Here is an 18,313-nt window from a genome sequence, read left to right as displayed (position 1 = left end):
AAACTAAAGCTGTGAACAATCTCAATCTCTTCACCATCCATCCTGATGCTGCCAATTGGTCCAGTGGTGAGAATCTTTGTCTTCTTGACTTTGAACCTTAATCCATATTGAAGGATGCAGTCCTTGACCCTCTGCAGCAAACACTTCAGGTCCTCTTCAGTTTCAGCAAGCAGGGTTGTGCCATCTGCATAAGGCAGATTGTTGATAGATCTTCCACCAATCCTGACACCACACTTCTCCTCAAAGAGGCCAGCCTCTCGGATAATCTGTTCTGCATAAAGATTGAAAAGGTATGGAGACAGGACACATCCCTGGTGTACAACCTTCCCGGTTTTGAACCATGCTCTGTTCTGATGACTGCCTCTTGGTCTAAGTATAGGTTTTGCATTAGCACAATCAAGTGTTCTGGGATTTCCATTCTTCTCAGAGTCAGCCACATTTTGTTATGGTCCAAATCCAAGTAAGATGAATTAATTGACAATTTCAAGCTTTTCTCTATCATGATGTAGCTTATTAGTACAATAGTGAGGGGAAAAAAAGTACACATTTCCTGCTACCACTCTATCATGGCCATTTATTGTAAAATCTTGCATTTTCACCCAAATGCTAATACCATGTTGTAATACATGAATAGACCTGCCCTGTACGTTTCGAGACTGCAGTCCCTAAGACAGCAGTTATGCTCACTTTTCGGTTAGAAACCAAGTGCCTAAATATTTGTGCCACCAGAGCTCCTTGTTAGCAGTAGACTTATGATTTTTTTTTGTTAATCAAGTGTCTTATGTAACATATTGAATAAATAAGAATCTAGTTAGCTCATTGTGACTTTTTCTTCATTACTGTAATGATACTGTGCTATACAGTCCATGCTCCCTTGTATCCTTTTCTAGCTTTTACTCTCGACAGCTGGTACCCACGTCTGTTTACTAGAGAAAGGCCTTCAGGTTGCAGGAACCTGGTCTGCCTGTGCTCATTGAAAGTCTGAGTGCTGGAGAGCTTATGTACACCCTGGGGATGGCCCTTAACCGGTTAACAATGGGTGTGGGTGTATGAATACTCCGGCTGCCTTGCTTCTGGATGGGAACAGCTCTGAAATATGACCTCAGAGCTCCTCTGTCTCCAGAGCTCCTCTACAGGACTGAATTAAAGCTACCTTCCAAGACTTCACTTCATATGGCCCCTTAGTTTGGCCCCCTTCCCTTCCTAGTTTAGTCTTATTTTCTCCCTCTTCCACTTGTTTTTCCTGGGACTACTTTTTTTTTTTTAATGACTTTTACACAAATCATTATGTCTAGGGTCATTACCAGGAAACCTGACTTAAAATAATCATTAGTCTAGTCTATTAGATTTTGAGTTCTTCTAGGACTTGAAGGTCTGTCTCCATTGTATTTAACTATTGTATGAATACTAGTTCTCTGTGTTTGATCATCCCTGTGTATGAAGATTTTAAGGGTGAATTTCTTTTTTCTTTTAGGGGTCAATTTCTGTTACTTTCTGTTTCTGCTTATTCTCACTCAAGATCTCACTTCATTTTACATATGCCTGTTTATTTTTTACTATGTTCAAGTCATTGCCCTTGAACAATTCTTTGTGGATATTCTTCAAAGCCTTGGTTGAATGTGCCTTCATCCAAGAGAATTTATGCTTGCTTCTACTAGTCACCAGGGACACTATCCATCTGTAACTGCTTTAAAAAAATTAAATTTGCATCTCAATTTAGATTACCTTGATGATGCCATTTGGGCTGTAATTCTGCATAAAAGTTGATGTTAGTTTGCAGACTCTCGGGAATAAGTTTTATTCCTTCACTTTTTTTTCCTTCTGTTTCTGCTCAGAATTATGGCAACTGTCTCCACAGTGTCATGTGAGAGTTTCTTGTTAGGAGCTTTAGTGGCTTGTGACAATATTGAGCAATAGTTTCCACACTCTGTTGGGTCGCTTTTCTTGAGAATAGGAAAAAATATGGACCTCTTCCAATCTGTTGGCCAGGCAACTATCTTCCAAATCTCCTGACATAGACTGATGAATGCATCCAGGGTTGCATCTGTTCATTGAAACCAATCAATTGGTATCCTATTGATTCCTGGGGCCCTATTTTTGCCAATGCCTTCAATGCAGCTTTCACTTCCTCCTTCATTACCATTGGCTCCTGCTCATATGGTTCTTCCTGGCATTTTTCAGTGTCAGTCAGTTCTTTCTGATACAATGACTCTGTGTATTCCTTCCATCTTCTTTTGATGCTTTCTGGGTCATTCATATATTTCCTATAGCATCTTTCAATGTTACAATGAGAGATTTAAATTTGTTGTTCAGTTCTCTCAGCTTGAGAAATGAAGAGCAAGTTCTTCCCTTTTTATTCTCCAATTCCAGCTTTCTGTACAATGCAATAAAATATTTTTCTTTGTCTTCTCAAGCTGTCCTTTGAAATCCTCCATTCAGCTCTTTTACTTTGGCACATTTCCCCCACATTTTGGCTTCTCGATGCTCTAGTGTAATTTTCAGAGTTTATTCTAACATCTATTTTGGTTTCTCTTTCTCCTCTGACTTTGTAATGACCTTCGGCTTTCTTTGTGGATGGTACCCTTGAAATCGTTCCATAACTCAACTGCTCTTTGATCATTAGTGTTCAGAGCTTCAAACCTATTCCTAAAAATGATCTTGAAATTCAGATGGAATAGATTCAAGATCATGTCTTGGTTATTGTGGACTTATTTTTATTTTCTTCAGCTTTAATTTAAACCTGCTCATAAGTAATTGATGGTCTGACCCACAGTCCACGTCTTGCCCAGTTTTGACTGTCGATGTTGAGCTTCTCAAATGATTCTTTCCACAGATGGACTCAATCTGATTCCTATGGAGCCCATCAGGTGAGGTCCATGTGTAAAATTACTGTTTGGGTCTTTAAAAAAAGGTATTTGCAATGAATAAATGATTGAAAATACAAAATCTGATCATTCTATTTCCAGCTTCATTTCTATCACCAAACACATATTTTCCAACTACAGTTTCATCTTGCTTGGCTCCACAATCAATACTCTTCATACCAGCAGCTAGGAAATGAAAAGCTGACTTGCTTGGGAAAATCTGCTGTCAGGGACCTTTTCAGTGTACTGAAGAACAATGGTGTCAGTCTGGAGACTAAGGTGTGCCTGATCCAAACCATAATCTTTGCAATTACTTGCTATGCATCAGAAAGCTGGACAATGACTAAGGATGATAGAAGAAGAATCAATGCTTTTGCGCTGTGGTGCTGGAGAAGAGTATTGACTATATCATGGACTGCTAAGAGAATAGGTTTGTCCTGCAGAGGGTGAAACCAGACTGGTCCTTGGAGGCAAGGAATTTGATGCTCCATCTTACATTCTTTGGGCATATTTCTAGGAGGGACAAGTCCTTGGAGAAGGATATTATGCTTGGAAGGGTGGAGGGACAGAGCAAGAGACCAAGACCCTGGATGAGATGGATTGGCTCAGTAACCAAGGTAATGGCAGCAGGTACTAGGGATATTGTAGCTAATGTTAGATGGATCTTGGCTGAAAGCAAGGAGTACCAGAAGAATGTCTATCTATGTTTCATTGATTTTGCAAAGGTGTTTGACTGTGTGGATCGTAACAAACTGTGTCTGACTCTGAGAAGAATGGGAATCCCAGAATATTTGATTGTGCTAATGCGAACGTGTCAGAGACAATGAAATTAGCTCAAGATAGAGCAGGGTTCAGAGCTGCTGTACATAGGAGCTGCAGGCAACTCAATCACATGTAGCAACAACATTTCTTTTTCATTGTTTCCAACTTTTGCACTCTAGTCACCAATTATCAGAACGTATTTTGATTGCATGTTTGATCGATTTCAGACTGCAAGATTTGCTAAAAATGTCAATTTCAACCTTTTTTACTTTGGATATAGGAGCATATATTTTACTTATAGTCCTATTAATGGATCTTCCTTGAATGCATATGTATAGTAACCTATCACTCACAGCATTGCACTTAAGGATAGAACCGGAAATTGACTTTTTGACTTTGAATGTAACACCATTCTCTTTATGTTTTTCATTTCCAACATAGTAGACCATATGATTATCAATTCAAAGTGGCCAAAGTTAGTTCATCTCATCTTACTAATGCCTAGTATGTTGATCTAATGCTGAATATCATTTAAAAATCACTAGAATTGTACATAGATAGGGAACGCCAGAAGTTTAAGCAGGATTTGATGAAGATGAAGAGGCCATGGCACCAGAGGTATCACTGCTGACATCAGATAGATCCTTGCTGAAAGTAAAGAATACCATAAGAATGTCTATTTATGCTTTATTGACTATGCAAAGGCATTAGACTATGTGGATCATAATAAGTTCTGGCTAACATTGAGAAGACTAGGAATCCCTAGTCTTAATGAGTACTTAATTGTGCTCATGTAAAACCTATATGTAGACCAGGAGGCTGTTGTGCAAACAGAGCATGGGAACACTGTTGTTGTTGTTATGTGCCATTAAGTCCCTTGCGACTCATAGCGACCCTATGTACAACAGCCCTAAGCTCTGCTCTGTCCTGTACCAATCACACTGTCTCTGATATACCCATCCCGATTACCCCAGTCACGGAATCAATCAACCTCATAGAGGGCCTTCCCTTCCTGCGCTGTCCCTCCACCCTACCAAGATGGGAACACTACATAGTTTAAAATCAAGAAGACAGCATTTCAGGGTTGTGCTCTCTCTATATACCTATTCTATTTGTATGCTGAACAAAATTATTAAAGAAGCTGGACGCTATGAAGAGGAGTGTGACATCAAAATCAGAAGGAGACTCAAAAATAACCTGCATTATGCAGATAACACAACCTTGCTTTCTGAAAGTGAGTTGGACTTGAAGTGCTTGTTTCAGAAGATCAAAGAATATAGTCTTCAATATGAATTGTATCTCAACGCCAAGAAAACAAAAATTCTTACCACTGAACCTATAGGCAGGATCATGACAGATGGAGAAAAGATTGATACTGTCAACTTCTTGGTATCAGAAATCAGGAAATTATGAGATGTATTGCACTGATAAAGTCTGCAGTTAGGGACCTCTGCAAATTACTGAAGAGTAATGATGCTATTTTGAGGTCTAAGGTGTATCTGATTCAGGGTATGGTCTTTCCAATCACTTGCTATGCATCTGAGAGCTGGAAAATTAATAAGGATGACAGAAGAAGAATTTTGCCTTTGAGCTGTGGTGTTGGAGAAGAGGGCGGAATATTCCATGGATGGCCCATAGAACAAACAAATGTGTTTTGGAGAACATGCAGCCAGAGTGCTCTTTGGAAGCAAAGATGGTGAGCCTTTGCCTCACATACTTCATGACTGTTTCTAGGTGTGGCTATTCCTTGGAGAGGGACATGATGCTTGGAAAGGTAGGGGGTTGACAAAGGAGAAGAAGATCTCCAACCAGGTGGATTTATATGGTGACTGCTGCAGTAGGCTCTTGTGTGTCAGGAAGTGTGAAAATGGCACAGGATAGGACAGGGTTCAGATCTATTGTTCTTAGTGTTGCTATGAGTTGTACTTGATGGCAGTTAACAAAAAGTGGCTTAGTGGTAGGGAGTTGCACTGCCAACCCAAAAGAATGCAATTCAAAACCACTGGTTGCTTTATGGGAGAAAGAAAAATCAATATTCTCAATGATTTGCTGCTATGTTAAGAGCAGGGAGTGTGATTTACTGATGGCTCACCCATATGCCAAGAGTGTGGCTTTTTATCATATGACACAATATTGGGTGTGGAAGTGTGCTAGGTGATTCCTTATTCTGGGTGACTTTCAAATTTTAACTTCTACCTCTTGATCATTTTTACAGACAGACAAGTGTTTTACAGAACAATTCAGATGAAAGATCTTTCCCAATTGTAGAAATAGCCAGTAGTTTTAGTTTTGTCCCTGCCCTTGACATGAGTCTCTTGACCCAGCTGCAGAAGAATTTAATGAAACAACATATGAGCAAGAGCCTATGATGATGAAGGAAGAAGTTCAGACTGCTTTGAAAGAACTGGCTAAGAATAAGGCCCCAGGAATTGATGGTATACCAACTGACATATTTCAAATAACAGGTGCTGCCCCAGATGTGCTCACCAAGTTGTGCCAAGAAATCTGCAGAAAAACCACTTGGTCAACTGACTGGAAGAGATCTACATTTGTTCCCATCCCAAAGAAAGGTGATCCCACAGAGTGTGGAAATTATCGAATAATATCATTACTATCCCATGCAAGCAAGATTCTGCTGAATATTGTCCAAAAACGACTGGAAGAGCACACCAACATAGAACCACCAGAAGTGCAGGCTGGGTTTAGATGGGGTCATTATACTAGGGATATTGTAGCTAATGTTAGATGGATCTTGGCTGAAAGCAAGGAGTACCAGAAGAATGTCTATCTGTGTTTCATTGATTATGCAAAGGCGTTTGACTGTGTGGATCATAACAAACTGTGTCTGACTCTGAGAAGAATGAGAATCCCAGAACACTTGATTGTGTTAATGTGAAACCTATACTTGGACCAGGAGGCAGTCATCAGAACAGAGCAATGAAACAATGCATAGTTCAAAATTGGGGAGGGTGTACACCAGGGATGCATCCTGTCTCCATACCTTTTCAATCTTTATACAGAACAGGTTATCTGGGAGGCTGGGCTTTATGAGGAGAAATGTGGCATTTGGATTGGAGGAAAAATCATCAACAATCTGCCTTATGCAGATGACACAACCCTGCTTATTGAAACTGAGGAGGACCTGAAGCACTTGTTGTGGAAGATCAAGGACTGCAGTCTTCAGTATGGATTGAGGCTCAATATCAAGAAAACAAAGATTCTCACCACGGGGCCGATTGGCAGCATCATAATGGATGGTGAAGAAATTGAGATTGTTCACAGCTTTAGTTTACTTGGCTCCACAGTCAACACCCTTGGCACAAGCAGCCAGGAAATGAAAAGATGTATTATGATGGGAAAGTCTGTGGTTAGAGACCTCTCGAAAGTGTTGAAGTGCAACAATGCTAGTCTGGAGACTAAGGTGTGCCTGATATAAGCCATGGTCTTTGCAATCACTTGCTATGCATCAGAGAACTGGACAATGACTAGGGATGATAGAAGGAGAATTGATGCCTTTGAGCTGTGGTGTTGGAGAAGAGTGTTGAATATACCATGGACTGCTAAGAAAATGCACAAGTTTGTTCTGGAGAGGGTGAAGCTGGTCTGCTCCTTGGAGGCAATGATTCTGAAATTTCATTTGACATACTTTGGGCATGTTGTAAGGAGGGACCAGTCCTTGGAAAGGGACATCATGCTTGGGAGGGTGGAGGGACAGCACAGGAGAGGAAGACCCTTAATTACAGTGATTGATTCAGCGACTGGGGTCACGAGGGGTAGGTGTGTCAGAGATGGTGAGAGTGGCAATGTATAGGGCGGAGTTTAAGGCTGTTGTACATAGGGTTGCTATGAGTCACAGGCAACTCAACGGCACATAACAACAACAACAACCTCTTGGTCATTGACCTTGTATACCATCAAAGGGATAGTTTTGTTTCCCAGGAGGGCAACAAAGATCTTGTAGGGATAAAACATCTCTCAGTAGGTCCTAGTCTTCTTTTCCATTTGGGTCTGTTAATTCTGAGAGGAAGAAATCTAAAGGTGAATATGACAGTGTGTGTGTGAGGGATCTGGGGTCAGACTAAAAGAAGGGAAAAGTAAAGAATTAAATTAAATAGAAAGACATTATATACTTCTCTATCAGTTTGTTGTATTGTGGGGATTTACATGTTGTGATACAGAATATTATGCCACTAGTATTTAGACCCCAGAAGAATAATCCACTGTGGGCAACTTTCAGAGGAGTAGAAAGAGAGATCTTGTGATTTACTTTTAGGGAAATAAAAGTTGCCAGTGAAAAATTTTGTGGATAGCAGTGGAGCTTGCACAGGTCTGGTTTACATATACAAAACTATTGCAAATAGTATGGGAACTGACTTGATGACACTGAACTACAACAATATTAAATGTTAGATTGTGTCATTTAAGGGAGCTCTGGTGGCCTAGTGGCAAGAAGCTACCCTGCAATCTCAGAGGCATGCGGTTCCAATCCACCAGATGGTCTGCTAGAGAAGGAGGGGAAATCTCCTCCTGTACCAATTGGATCCAGTGTGATGGTACACATTCAAAAAAGAATAAAATTTAAAAACTTTTTAGAAAGATTGTGTCATCTGCATAATGAAGGTTTATCGATGAGTCTTTTTTTCAATCCTGATGCTACATTCTTCTTCATAGTGACCAGCTTATCCTATCGAGCTGAGGCATTGCCCTCACTTGGGGCTTTAGCTTGCTTTTTCCAGCTGTGTGTCTCAGATGGAAAAGCAGAGACATTAAGTTGCAGGAAGACTGTCCAGGAGCAGAAGTTCGGAGATAAGGACCTTCCTCCAATCTGGCAGAGAGAGAAAACCTTCCCCTTTGAACTGATACATGGAATTCAGATTTGAAGTTTCCTGAACTGTGAGACTTATTGTCAGTATGTTGTATTCGGGAAATGACCTGCATATTACCAATTAATCTGTAGCTTGATTATCTGTATCATATTCTTGTTTGTTTATAATTGTTCTAATTTGTACAGCATTTGTTTGTAAGTTTACTGTACTGAGGTAACTTGTGTTATGATGCTTAAAGCTGTGCCATAATGTGTCAAATGCCAGAAGAGTCACCCATGGTGGACATGTTACAGTACTGTTCCCAGATTAAGACAGTCTAAGAAAAAGGATTGGCAATTTACTTCTGAAATAGTAGACCTCTGAAAACCCTATAAGTGGTATAAGAACATGGATAATTACATTAGAGATAGAGCCCACAGTGGAAGTCCATCAAAATGAGGAAGAAAAGCTACATACATCCTTTAATAGTTGGAACATCAAATGTGTGAAGTGTGAATGTTGGAAAACCAGATATTGTGAAAAAGGAAATAGAATGCATGAACATCAACATTCTAAGAATTAGTGAGATGAGTTGGCTGGCTTTGACCACTTCAAATCAGACAATTCCATTGTATACTATCTACTCTGAGAATGAAAAACAGAGTAAGAATGATGTTGCAATCATAGTTAAAAAGACAATTCTAAGTTCTATCCCAAATTATAGTGTTGTGAGTGATAGGATATTATCTATACATATACAAGGAAGATCTGTTAATATAACTATTATTCAAATTCAAATGTAGAGATAACAATTGCTCAATTGAGAATTGAAGAATGAACAGGAACATCCCAGGTAAACAACAAGTAAAGATACCTAGCTAAAGGAAAGCGCTCAAGCCAAATTGTTGGTTGGTTTTCTTTTTTTTTTTAATTGAGATTTTAATGAAAGTTTATTGAGAACTTGTATTTCCATTCTTTCGTTGTTGCACATTTCCTCTCTGCCCCTCCCTCCCCAGTTTGCTTTTTTCAGCTCTCTCCCCCATAGACCACTTTTCTATGCAGCTCTTATTCTAGACTTTTGTCATGTCAATAATACCTAATCATATATTCCTTTTATACAGTTCTCTCTCGTCTGTTTCAATGCCGTGTACATTATTTATTCCCTCTTTTCTTAGAGGTGAGATAGTGTTCCCATTTGAACAATTACACACTGTTAAGTCAAAGGCCATGCTTCTAAGGCAGTTGCAGTCCAGCAGTGGCTATGAGGAAGAAAGATAGACAGTCTCCTTGAAGATTTATAGTTTCAGAAACCAGTTGGAAGATCAGCTAGGAATCGGTCCTGAAAAAGAAGGAGAAGGAAGAATAAGTCAATGAGAGACAAGGACAAGGTGGAGGCAGAATTGTCAGGCCATGAGAATGTATGGAAGAGGGATGAGGCTGATAAGGAAGACATGGGCCAGATAAAGAAAGATAGTTTTCACGAGAGTCTTCTAAGGGAGCTGGGTTCTATAGAAGCTTGTTGGCTGGAATTGGTGAGCGTTAGGGTGGAATGCTGATGTGATAAGGCCTCCTATTTAAAAACCTATTAGGGCCTGAGAACCTGCAGCCCTCAGGTCTAGTTTAAATTGTTGTGGGGTTTTTTTGTGTGTTTTTTTTGTCAAAAATTCTTTTAAGTGGTATAGCACTGGTCTGTGCATTGCTGTACAGAGGTAAATCATGGTTGTTGTGATGCTAAACACTGTAAAACTGATGTACCAAACACGATAATGGTTACCCATGGTAGACAGTGTTTGGTGGAGCTCCCCAATTAAAACAAGCTTGGAAGCAGGAGTGGCATCCACTTCCGAAATGGCTTGCCTCTGGAAACTCTATGAACATGGAGAAATGTTATACAAGTGTTTAGGTCTTTCATTCATAGGTCGTTATGTGTCATCTACAATTTAAGAGTACTTAACAACTACAACACTAAAGAATGTAGTCTTTATTCTGAACGTAGTTGAAACAATTTGAGTGTAAGCAACTAGAAGGAGGAAATAATAATAATGCCTATGTTTTAGAAAGAGTACCCTTGAAGGAGATTTTAGATTCACTGGAAGGGAGTAGGAGCAAGTGCCAAGTACAGACAAGTGCCATCATTACAAAGCTGTTTTCACCCTAGATCTGAGGACAAATGACAAGACCCTGAACTAAGGAAGTGGAAGAGGACTTGGAAGAAAGGAAATATTGACATGAACAAGACTGGAAGATCCATGAGATTAGGAAGTAAGGTGGTTATCAAATTTCTGACTTAGTGTCTTGTGTGATGAATATCATTCAGAAGGGGAAAGGAAATGCATTTTAGAGTAAGGAAGGAGAAGTTGTGTTTAGTTTGGATATGTTGAATTCAAAGTGGCTCTGAGACATTGGAGAGGAGATATTTAGTTCTCAATTGTTATGTACCTTCAAGTCAGAACCAACTCATAGCAGACCCTCCAGTGGCTTTTTCAGAGGCAGTAAATTGCACAAGAGATCTTATTCCTACAGAGCAGCTAGCAGATTTGAACCATGTTCCATTGGGTTGGCAGCACAACTCCTTACCACTAAGCCACCAGAGCTTCTCAGTTATTGATTAGAAATCTAGAATTCAGGGAAAATATACAGTTAGAAATGAAGAACTATTGCTTAGAGGGGACAATTAAAGTAATAAGTGTATATATGTCAATCCAAGAAAATACACAATGAGAAGGGAGAGGTCTGAGGATGGGCCCTTGGGGAATAAGAATATTTATGAGATGAGTAGTGGAAGACAGCCAGTGTCAGAGCCAGGGAAAATGTATCCACGACAGCAAGTGGAGATTAGAAAGTTCTGTGTAGACCTATTTGAAGAGTGAGACTGAGCTAATAGTGCCAATGCAACAGAAAAGCCCAAATAACAAAGCCTCCAGAGCACCATCAAATTGAGCAATTAGGTTACTGGGGACTTGCGTGAGAGCAATTTTAGGATGAAATGGTCAGACATAAGTGTGAAATAGACTGGGTAGAGTGTGGAAAATGATTAAATGGAGTTCTCTTGCCCTGACTACTCTTTCCAGAAATTTGGCTCTAAGAAAAAAGCAAGAAATGAAATGATAACTGGAGGAACTTTCAGGAAGGAGTAAAATGGGGTCAACACCCCATTTGTTGCTATGGACTGTGTACCATCAAGTCAGAACTGACTCATAGCTGACCCTCCTGTGAGTTTTCAGAGGAAATAAATTGCATGGAAAGAGATTGCCCATATTTTTCTCTGGGGAACATCTGGTAGATTTGAACCATGTGCCTTTGGGATGGCAGTGCAGCAGCTCCTTACCACTAGAGCTCAGAGGGATAAGAAGAATTCAGAAGTACAGAGACACTGCATAAAATATCTGAGGCTCACTCCACTTTGATCTTGCCAGTTACGTGCATGGGGAAATAACCCAGTTGTGTGTGTGTGTATATAAATAACACCACCACCACCAACAACAACTCCTCCAGCCCTTCCTGAATATCTTTGATAATTTAGAAGATTGGTGAACAGAGGGAGCCCTCAATGATATGGGCATATTGACATTGAGGTGACTATTGACATAGGGCCTCCACCTGTGGGCTGTAACAGGAATGTCTGGGAGGATGGTGTAAGACCAGGCCATGGTATTTCCCATTGTCTCATATTCATGTGAAAACTGGGCAATGAATAAAAAAAGCTGAAGAAGAGTCCTGAAGACGTTGCAGGCCAGGGCAAGGTTCAGACCTGCTGTTCATAGGATGCCTAACAAGAAGAATTTATGTATCTGAGTTATAATGTTGTGGAGAAAGTTAAAGATACCATGGCCTTCTGAAGGACAAATAAATTAATCTCAGACTAAGTATAGTCAAAATACTCTTTAGGCGCAAGTCTAGAGAGATGATGTCTCACATACTTTGAACATTTTGTCAGGAGGGACTAAACACTCGAGAAGGACATTAACATCCTCGATAAAGCAGAGTGTAAAACAAAAATGCAGAAGACTTCATAAAAATGGATGCTTAATGGGATGGACCTACACAGTGGTTGCAACTGTGGGTTCAGACATGGCAACAAGTATGGTACATACAGGACCTGGCAGAGTTTAGTCCTGTTATACATAGAGCCAAGAACTAAGTCAATGATATGTAACAACAATAACAACAATTACACCACAACCATTCTTTCTGTAAAGGTTGCAACTCAAAAAGGCTGCCTTGTTTTTCTGGATCTTGCAAGATTTCTTCTTCTGAGACTGTCTTACCACTTTTCTATTACTGGAAAACAATTTAAGTTTCCTTCTTTCATAGGTTTGCAGAATTATCATTGCTGTTGTGATTATCTGCATGGGCAAGATTTTTGCCACAAGGAGTTTCGAGTCGGGTCACTGAAGCATGAGCCATCAGCTCTGATCTAAGACCCCCGAGTTCAAAGCTGTGCTTCACTTGGCTGTTCACGTCCGCTGCTAGAACAGAGCCCACATGGCAGAGAAAGGCTGAAAGTGACACAGAGAAGGATGAGGCACCATTATGATCTGCAGGCGTTTTATAGATAATTATAGAGCTACAATGTAGCTGTCAGGATCTTGGCTTGTAAGAGAATTGCATCGTTTTGATAAATCTTTGACTCTGCGGAGTTGCGGCACATTTATATTGCCTTCACAGACACCATCCTGTTCCCTCCTGGATTGCAAGGTTTTATGGAAAGAAGGCTAATAACAAAACGGAGATTTCAAATATAAGAATTGGCTTTTGTAACATTAGCTTCTGGCAAAGTATTCAAATGACAAATTCTTATTTCCAGCATTCTATGATTCTAGCCCTGGATTAGGTGGAGAGTCAGAGGAAGAGGAAGACTCAACAAGATGGATTGACATAGTGACTAAACAATGGGGCTGAGGATATCAGAGCCTGTGAAGGTGGTACAGAATAGGATGAGGCTTGATCTGTTGTTCTTGGGAGAATTATGAGTCATAGTCACCTGAATGGTACTTAACAACAATCAACACCTTAAGAGAGGGCGCTATTTGGCCTTCTTCCCTGCTCTTCTCTCACATTGTTTTCACATTCTAAGAAAATATGCTACTTAAAAACCAAAAAATTATTTTACTAGTTTTAATGAACATTTACAGAGATTCTGGATTTCCATTCATTCATTGTTGCACTTTTTTTCTCTACCCCCCCTCACCCGAGTTCGCTCCTCTCTCTTTGAAAAGCAAAAGAAAAACATCTTCATTAGTATACAATCCCCCCGCCCCTGCCCCGAATGCACTCCACTGTGCAACCTTAATTCTGGATTCCTGTGATAATCATAATACCCTATCATATATCACTTTTGAACTGTTCTCTCCCTCATCTGTTTCAATGCAGTATACATAATCTATCCAGTTTTTCTCAATCTTACCCCAACCCTGATGTCAGTCCCATTCTACACCAGTGGCACTATGCAGTATTTGTCTTTTTGTGACTGAGATATTTCACTCAGCATAATGTCCTCCAGGGTCACCTATTTTGAATAATATTGCATGAGTTCCTTGTTTTTCAATGCAGCGTACTATTCCATTGTATGAATATACCACAGCTTCTCTATCCATTCGTTTGTTGATGGGCACTTAGATTGTTTCCAACTCCTTGCTATTGTGAGCAATGCTGCGACAAACATGGGTGTGCATATATGTGCTTGGCTGGCAGTTATGGTCTCTTTGGGGTATATTCCCAGTAGTGGAATTGCTGGGTCAAATGGTATATCTATTTGCAACTTTTTGAGAAAGGGCCACACCACTTTCCACAGTGGTTGTGTTCTGCCCATGAAATGCCCCTCAAAGGAGATCTAATCACACATCTGAAAATTTCAAGAGTGTTTAATATTTCCACATGTGGAGACTTTCTCCCTCCGCAAGAGGGTGGCGAGAGAAAAAGCCCCGAGTCCTCCCTCCCAATTGCTTTTATAGCTTTTTTGAGGTGCCCCTGTCAGGGCAGGGAGATTGAGACCATGGTTGGTGGGTTGGGGGAGCAGTCATGTGGGTCGACTTTTGACTGGCTGGCTACTTTGCCCGCCTTTACTCCTTCTGTGTCATGTAGACAGTAGTTAATTCTTTACTTTGCAAGGACAGACAAGACTTTACCTTGAGCATTTGTGTTTGCCTTAAGCTAAGAATTTTTATGGCCAACTTCTGCTTCTGGTATTAATGGGGGTTTATAAAAAAATGGGGTTTTTGCTGTCCTTCAGTTGCACCATTTTACACTCCCACCAACAGTGAATTAGGCCTCCAGTTTCTCCATAACCTTGCCAGCATTTGTTGCTTGCTGTTCTGTTAAATTTTGCTATTCTGACTGAGGTGAGATGATATCTCATAGTTGTCTTGATTTACATCTCTCTCAGAGCTAGTGATTTTGAACAATTCTTCATGTGCTGTTGGCCATCTGAATGTCTTCTTTGGTGAAGTGTCTGTTCATATCCTGTGCCCATTCAATTGGATTATTTACCTTTATCTTGTTGTGGTTAAAAATACGCTACTTTTATTGAAGGCCTAAAATGTGCTAAGCAATATACGACATGCATGCCGCCATAGGCTGTCTCCTCGAACTGTTGTAACATATTTGTAGTGCAGGCATTTATAAGCCCATTTTCTTTTTAGCTGAGGAAGTAGAATCTTTGATAAATGAATGACTTGTGAATGTGGAAGCCTGGACTCAGACACTGATCCATCTCCACTTTGCCTGCCACTAGATCTTGCTCAGCAACTTTTTGTAAAAAAGATCAGTGTATGGTCTAAGAAAAGATACATCAAAATATCCCTTCGTGCATGAAACCTGATGTCTGTAGAGCAATCAGATTTCGTTCAATACAGAAGAGCTGCCAGGAACTATGGCCTCCAGGGCCATATTGTTCTGTACAGATTCACAGAATGTAGAGATGCCTATGGGCACATGGGGTCAGAATGACTTTCGGGGGTGGGGGGCAACCTTGATGCATCTTTCTTGAAAAAGTGGCTTTGGAGGATCAAAAGTTTGAAAAGGCAAATAAGGCCTTTTATAGCAGAAGAATCATACAGGCAAATGTAGAGATGAGGTCTAGACGTTTATGAAATTGGCTGGATCATGAGGAGGAATAAACTGGAATTGGAGGTTGATTAATGAAATCAACCAAGATTAGCTTAAACCTTGTATGATAGACAATAGGAAACTATTGCCAAAATGAAGCAGGGAGAATTTTCCATCTACCCATCCAGCCATTCCAAACTCAGTAAGTATTGTTTATGAACCTATCTGGAGGATAGAGATAAACGTATGCATAAATAGTTGAAATTCTTTGAGGAATGTGAACATTCTGAAAACAAAAAGGAGCATTGTCTTATCTGTTTGTTGAAATTTACTACCCATCCCTTTGGGTCTATCTCAGACTCTACCTCTTTTCCCAGTCTCCCTAAATGACTGTAGTTTTATTCTTTATTGTGGTTGCTTTTGAACATGTCTCATCTCCTCAGCTAGCCTATGAGATAGAGAAATCAGAGATATGTATTGTACACTCTATAAATATGCCCAATTCTGAAATCTACAGCTCTAAGAAATCTTATGAGTACATGCCAAGCAATCCTGGTGGTACAGTGGCTTTACTGAGAATTGAAAAATTGATAGTTCCAATCTACCAGCTCCTCCACAGGAGAAAGAGTAACAGCCTGCTTCCTTCAGGATTACAACTTGGCAGCCCTATGGGGCAGTTCTACTCTGTCCCGAAAGGTTGCTGTGGTTCAGAGTCAGCTTCATGACAGTGGGTTTTTATGATGTGCTGATGCCAGGAGGGTGCTTACATTTCGTTTGAGCTGGACTGATGTGAAGAAGTAGAACCAGATGTCTTGAAGGTTTACCTGCAGCACACCTATGAATTTATAAACCACTTTTGGGCAAAGGTGACATACATCTTGGGTTAGAGTAAGCATTTAAGATAGATGGCAGTACTGGGAAGGGGTGTGTTTGTCTAGATGAGAGGTGTAAGGTTGCTGAGGATGGGGTGGGTGTAAGAAGTGGCAGCAACACTAAAATAAGCAAGGAAGTGCTATTCAGGTGAACCCTTAGGCTATACTCGGGGCCGCACCACTTGTGTCTAATGAAGGCATGAATTGTGGTGCAGTTTCCTTGTGTGTGAATGTGTCCAATCTGGTCCCTTTGAGGCTGTGAGTCAGATTTATGGTGATTGAACACTGAGGATGAGTTAGTCACTTAGTCCCATCAATATAGCCATGTAGCACTTGGGTTTTTGCTATGCTATATTGATTATGAGTACATCAGTATCATTCCCCAATATAACTAAACCTTGAATTTATCCTTAGCTGGTTGTTGTTAGTGGTTATCCAATTGACTGCCTTAGGTGGTGGTATATGTAATAGACTGAAATATTGCCCATCTTGGGCTATCGTCCTGGTGGCAGGGAGACCAAAGGCCATTGTTGCAGCCACTGTCTACTTTGAGTACCTTCAAACTGGAGCTTGAAGGCATTCATCTTCTGGCACTCCTTCATAGGACAGTGTTGTATTGTGATTTTCTTTTATTATAGTGCATATTTTCTTTTATTCATTCATTCTTGCACATTTTCTTCCCTCCTCCTCCCTATCTCCTCTCTTAGTCTAATTTTCAATGAGCCTCTTGTTCCTAATCATATATTCCTTTTGGACCCTTCTTCCCCTCACTTGTTCCAGTGCAGTGTTCATTATCTATCCACTCTTTTCCTATTCCCCTCAACCTCTCGTGTCAATCCTATTTTATAGTAGTGGTGTTATGCAGAATTTGTCTTTTTGTGATTGAGATCTTTCACTCACCATAATGTCCTCTGGGCTCACCAGTGTTGTGTAATGTTTTCCAAGTTCATAGCTTTTCAGTGCTGTGTAATATTCCATGGTATTTTAATTGACGGATTTTTTTTAAGTAGATAACCAGGCCTTTATTTCTAGTCTGTCTGAGTTTGGCAGCTCCTCTGAATCCTGTCTACCATGAATGATCCCTTGGTACATAGATTACAGTGTTATAGCAACATAAAAGCTACCACATTAGGATAACTTTACAGATGGATGCTGTACTGCTTAGAACAATGCTCTCCCCAAACACAATTAACACCAGGCCTTGGGGCCCAACCAACTTTTAAATACAAATGTCTGCCCACCAGGTCCTGATTGACTTGAACAGGAAGGAGTCTTCCAGCCCACAGCTGATTGTTAACTAAATCCAGGTTGCACTCGATCAGGTTGTTGTTCGGTGTCAGCAAATTGGCTCCAACTCGTGGTGACTCTATCTATACACAATAGAATGAAGAAGCCCTATCCTATCCCATGTAGGCATCCTCAAAATCTTAGCTGTGCTCAAGCCCATTGCAGCAGTCACTGTGTCAGTCCATCTCAGTGTCTTCCCCTCCTTCTCTGACCCTTCACTTTTCCAAGTGTGATGTCCTTTTCCAAGAGCTGGCTCTTCATGATGACATGCCCAATGTGAGATAAAGTTTCACCATCCTTCCCTCCGAGAAGCATTATGAGTTTACTTCTTCCAACACAGTTCATACTTTTGATCAGACATATATTCAACATTATTCACCAGCATCACAATCCAAAGGCATCAATTCTTCTTTGGTCTTCTCTATTCATTGCCCAATTTTCAGATGCATAGGAAGCAAATGAAAACCCCTTTTGTTCCCCCTACCATTGTAGTCGTCTTCTGTCTCCTGTGACTCTAGTAGTGCCTTCTCCTTTCTGTTTTCCCTTTCCAAATAAAACTTCTAAAAAAGAAAAGAAACTACCATAACTTGGGTCAGGTGCACTTTAGTTTTTAAAGTAACATTCCTCCTGTTAAACCTTTAACTAAATTAAAAAATGTTGAAGAAACTGAACAGAA

This window comes from Elephantulus edwardii, unplaced genomic scaffold (assembly GCF_000299155.1).
Source record: "Elephantulus edwardii isolate Elephantulus edwardi_28Jun2011 unplaced genomic scaffold, EleEdw1.0 scaffold00041, whole genome shotgun sequence".
Taxonomy (NCBI): domain Eukaryota; kingdom Metazoa; phylum Chordata; class Mammalia; order Macroscelidea; family Macroscelididae; genus Elephantulus; species Elephantulus edwardii.
This window is presented reverse-complemented; position numbering follows the sequence as displayed.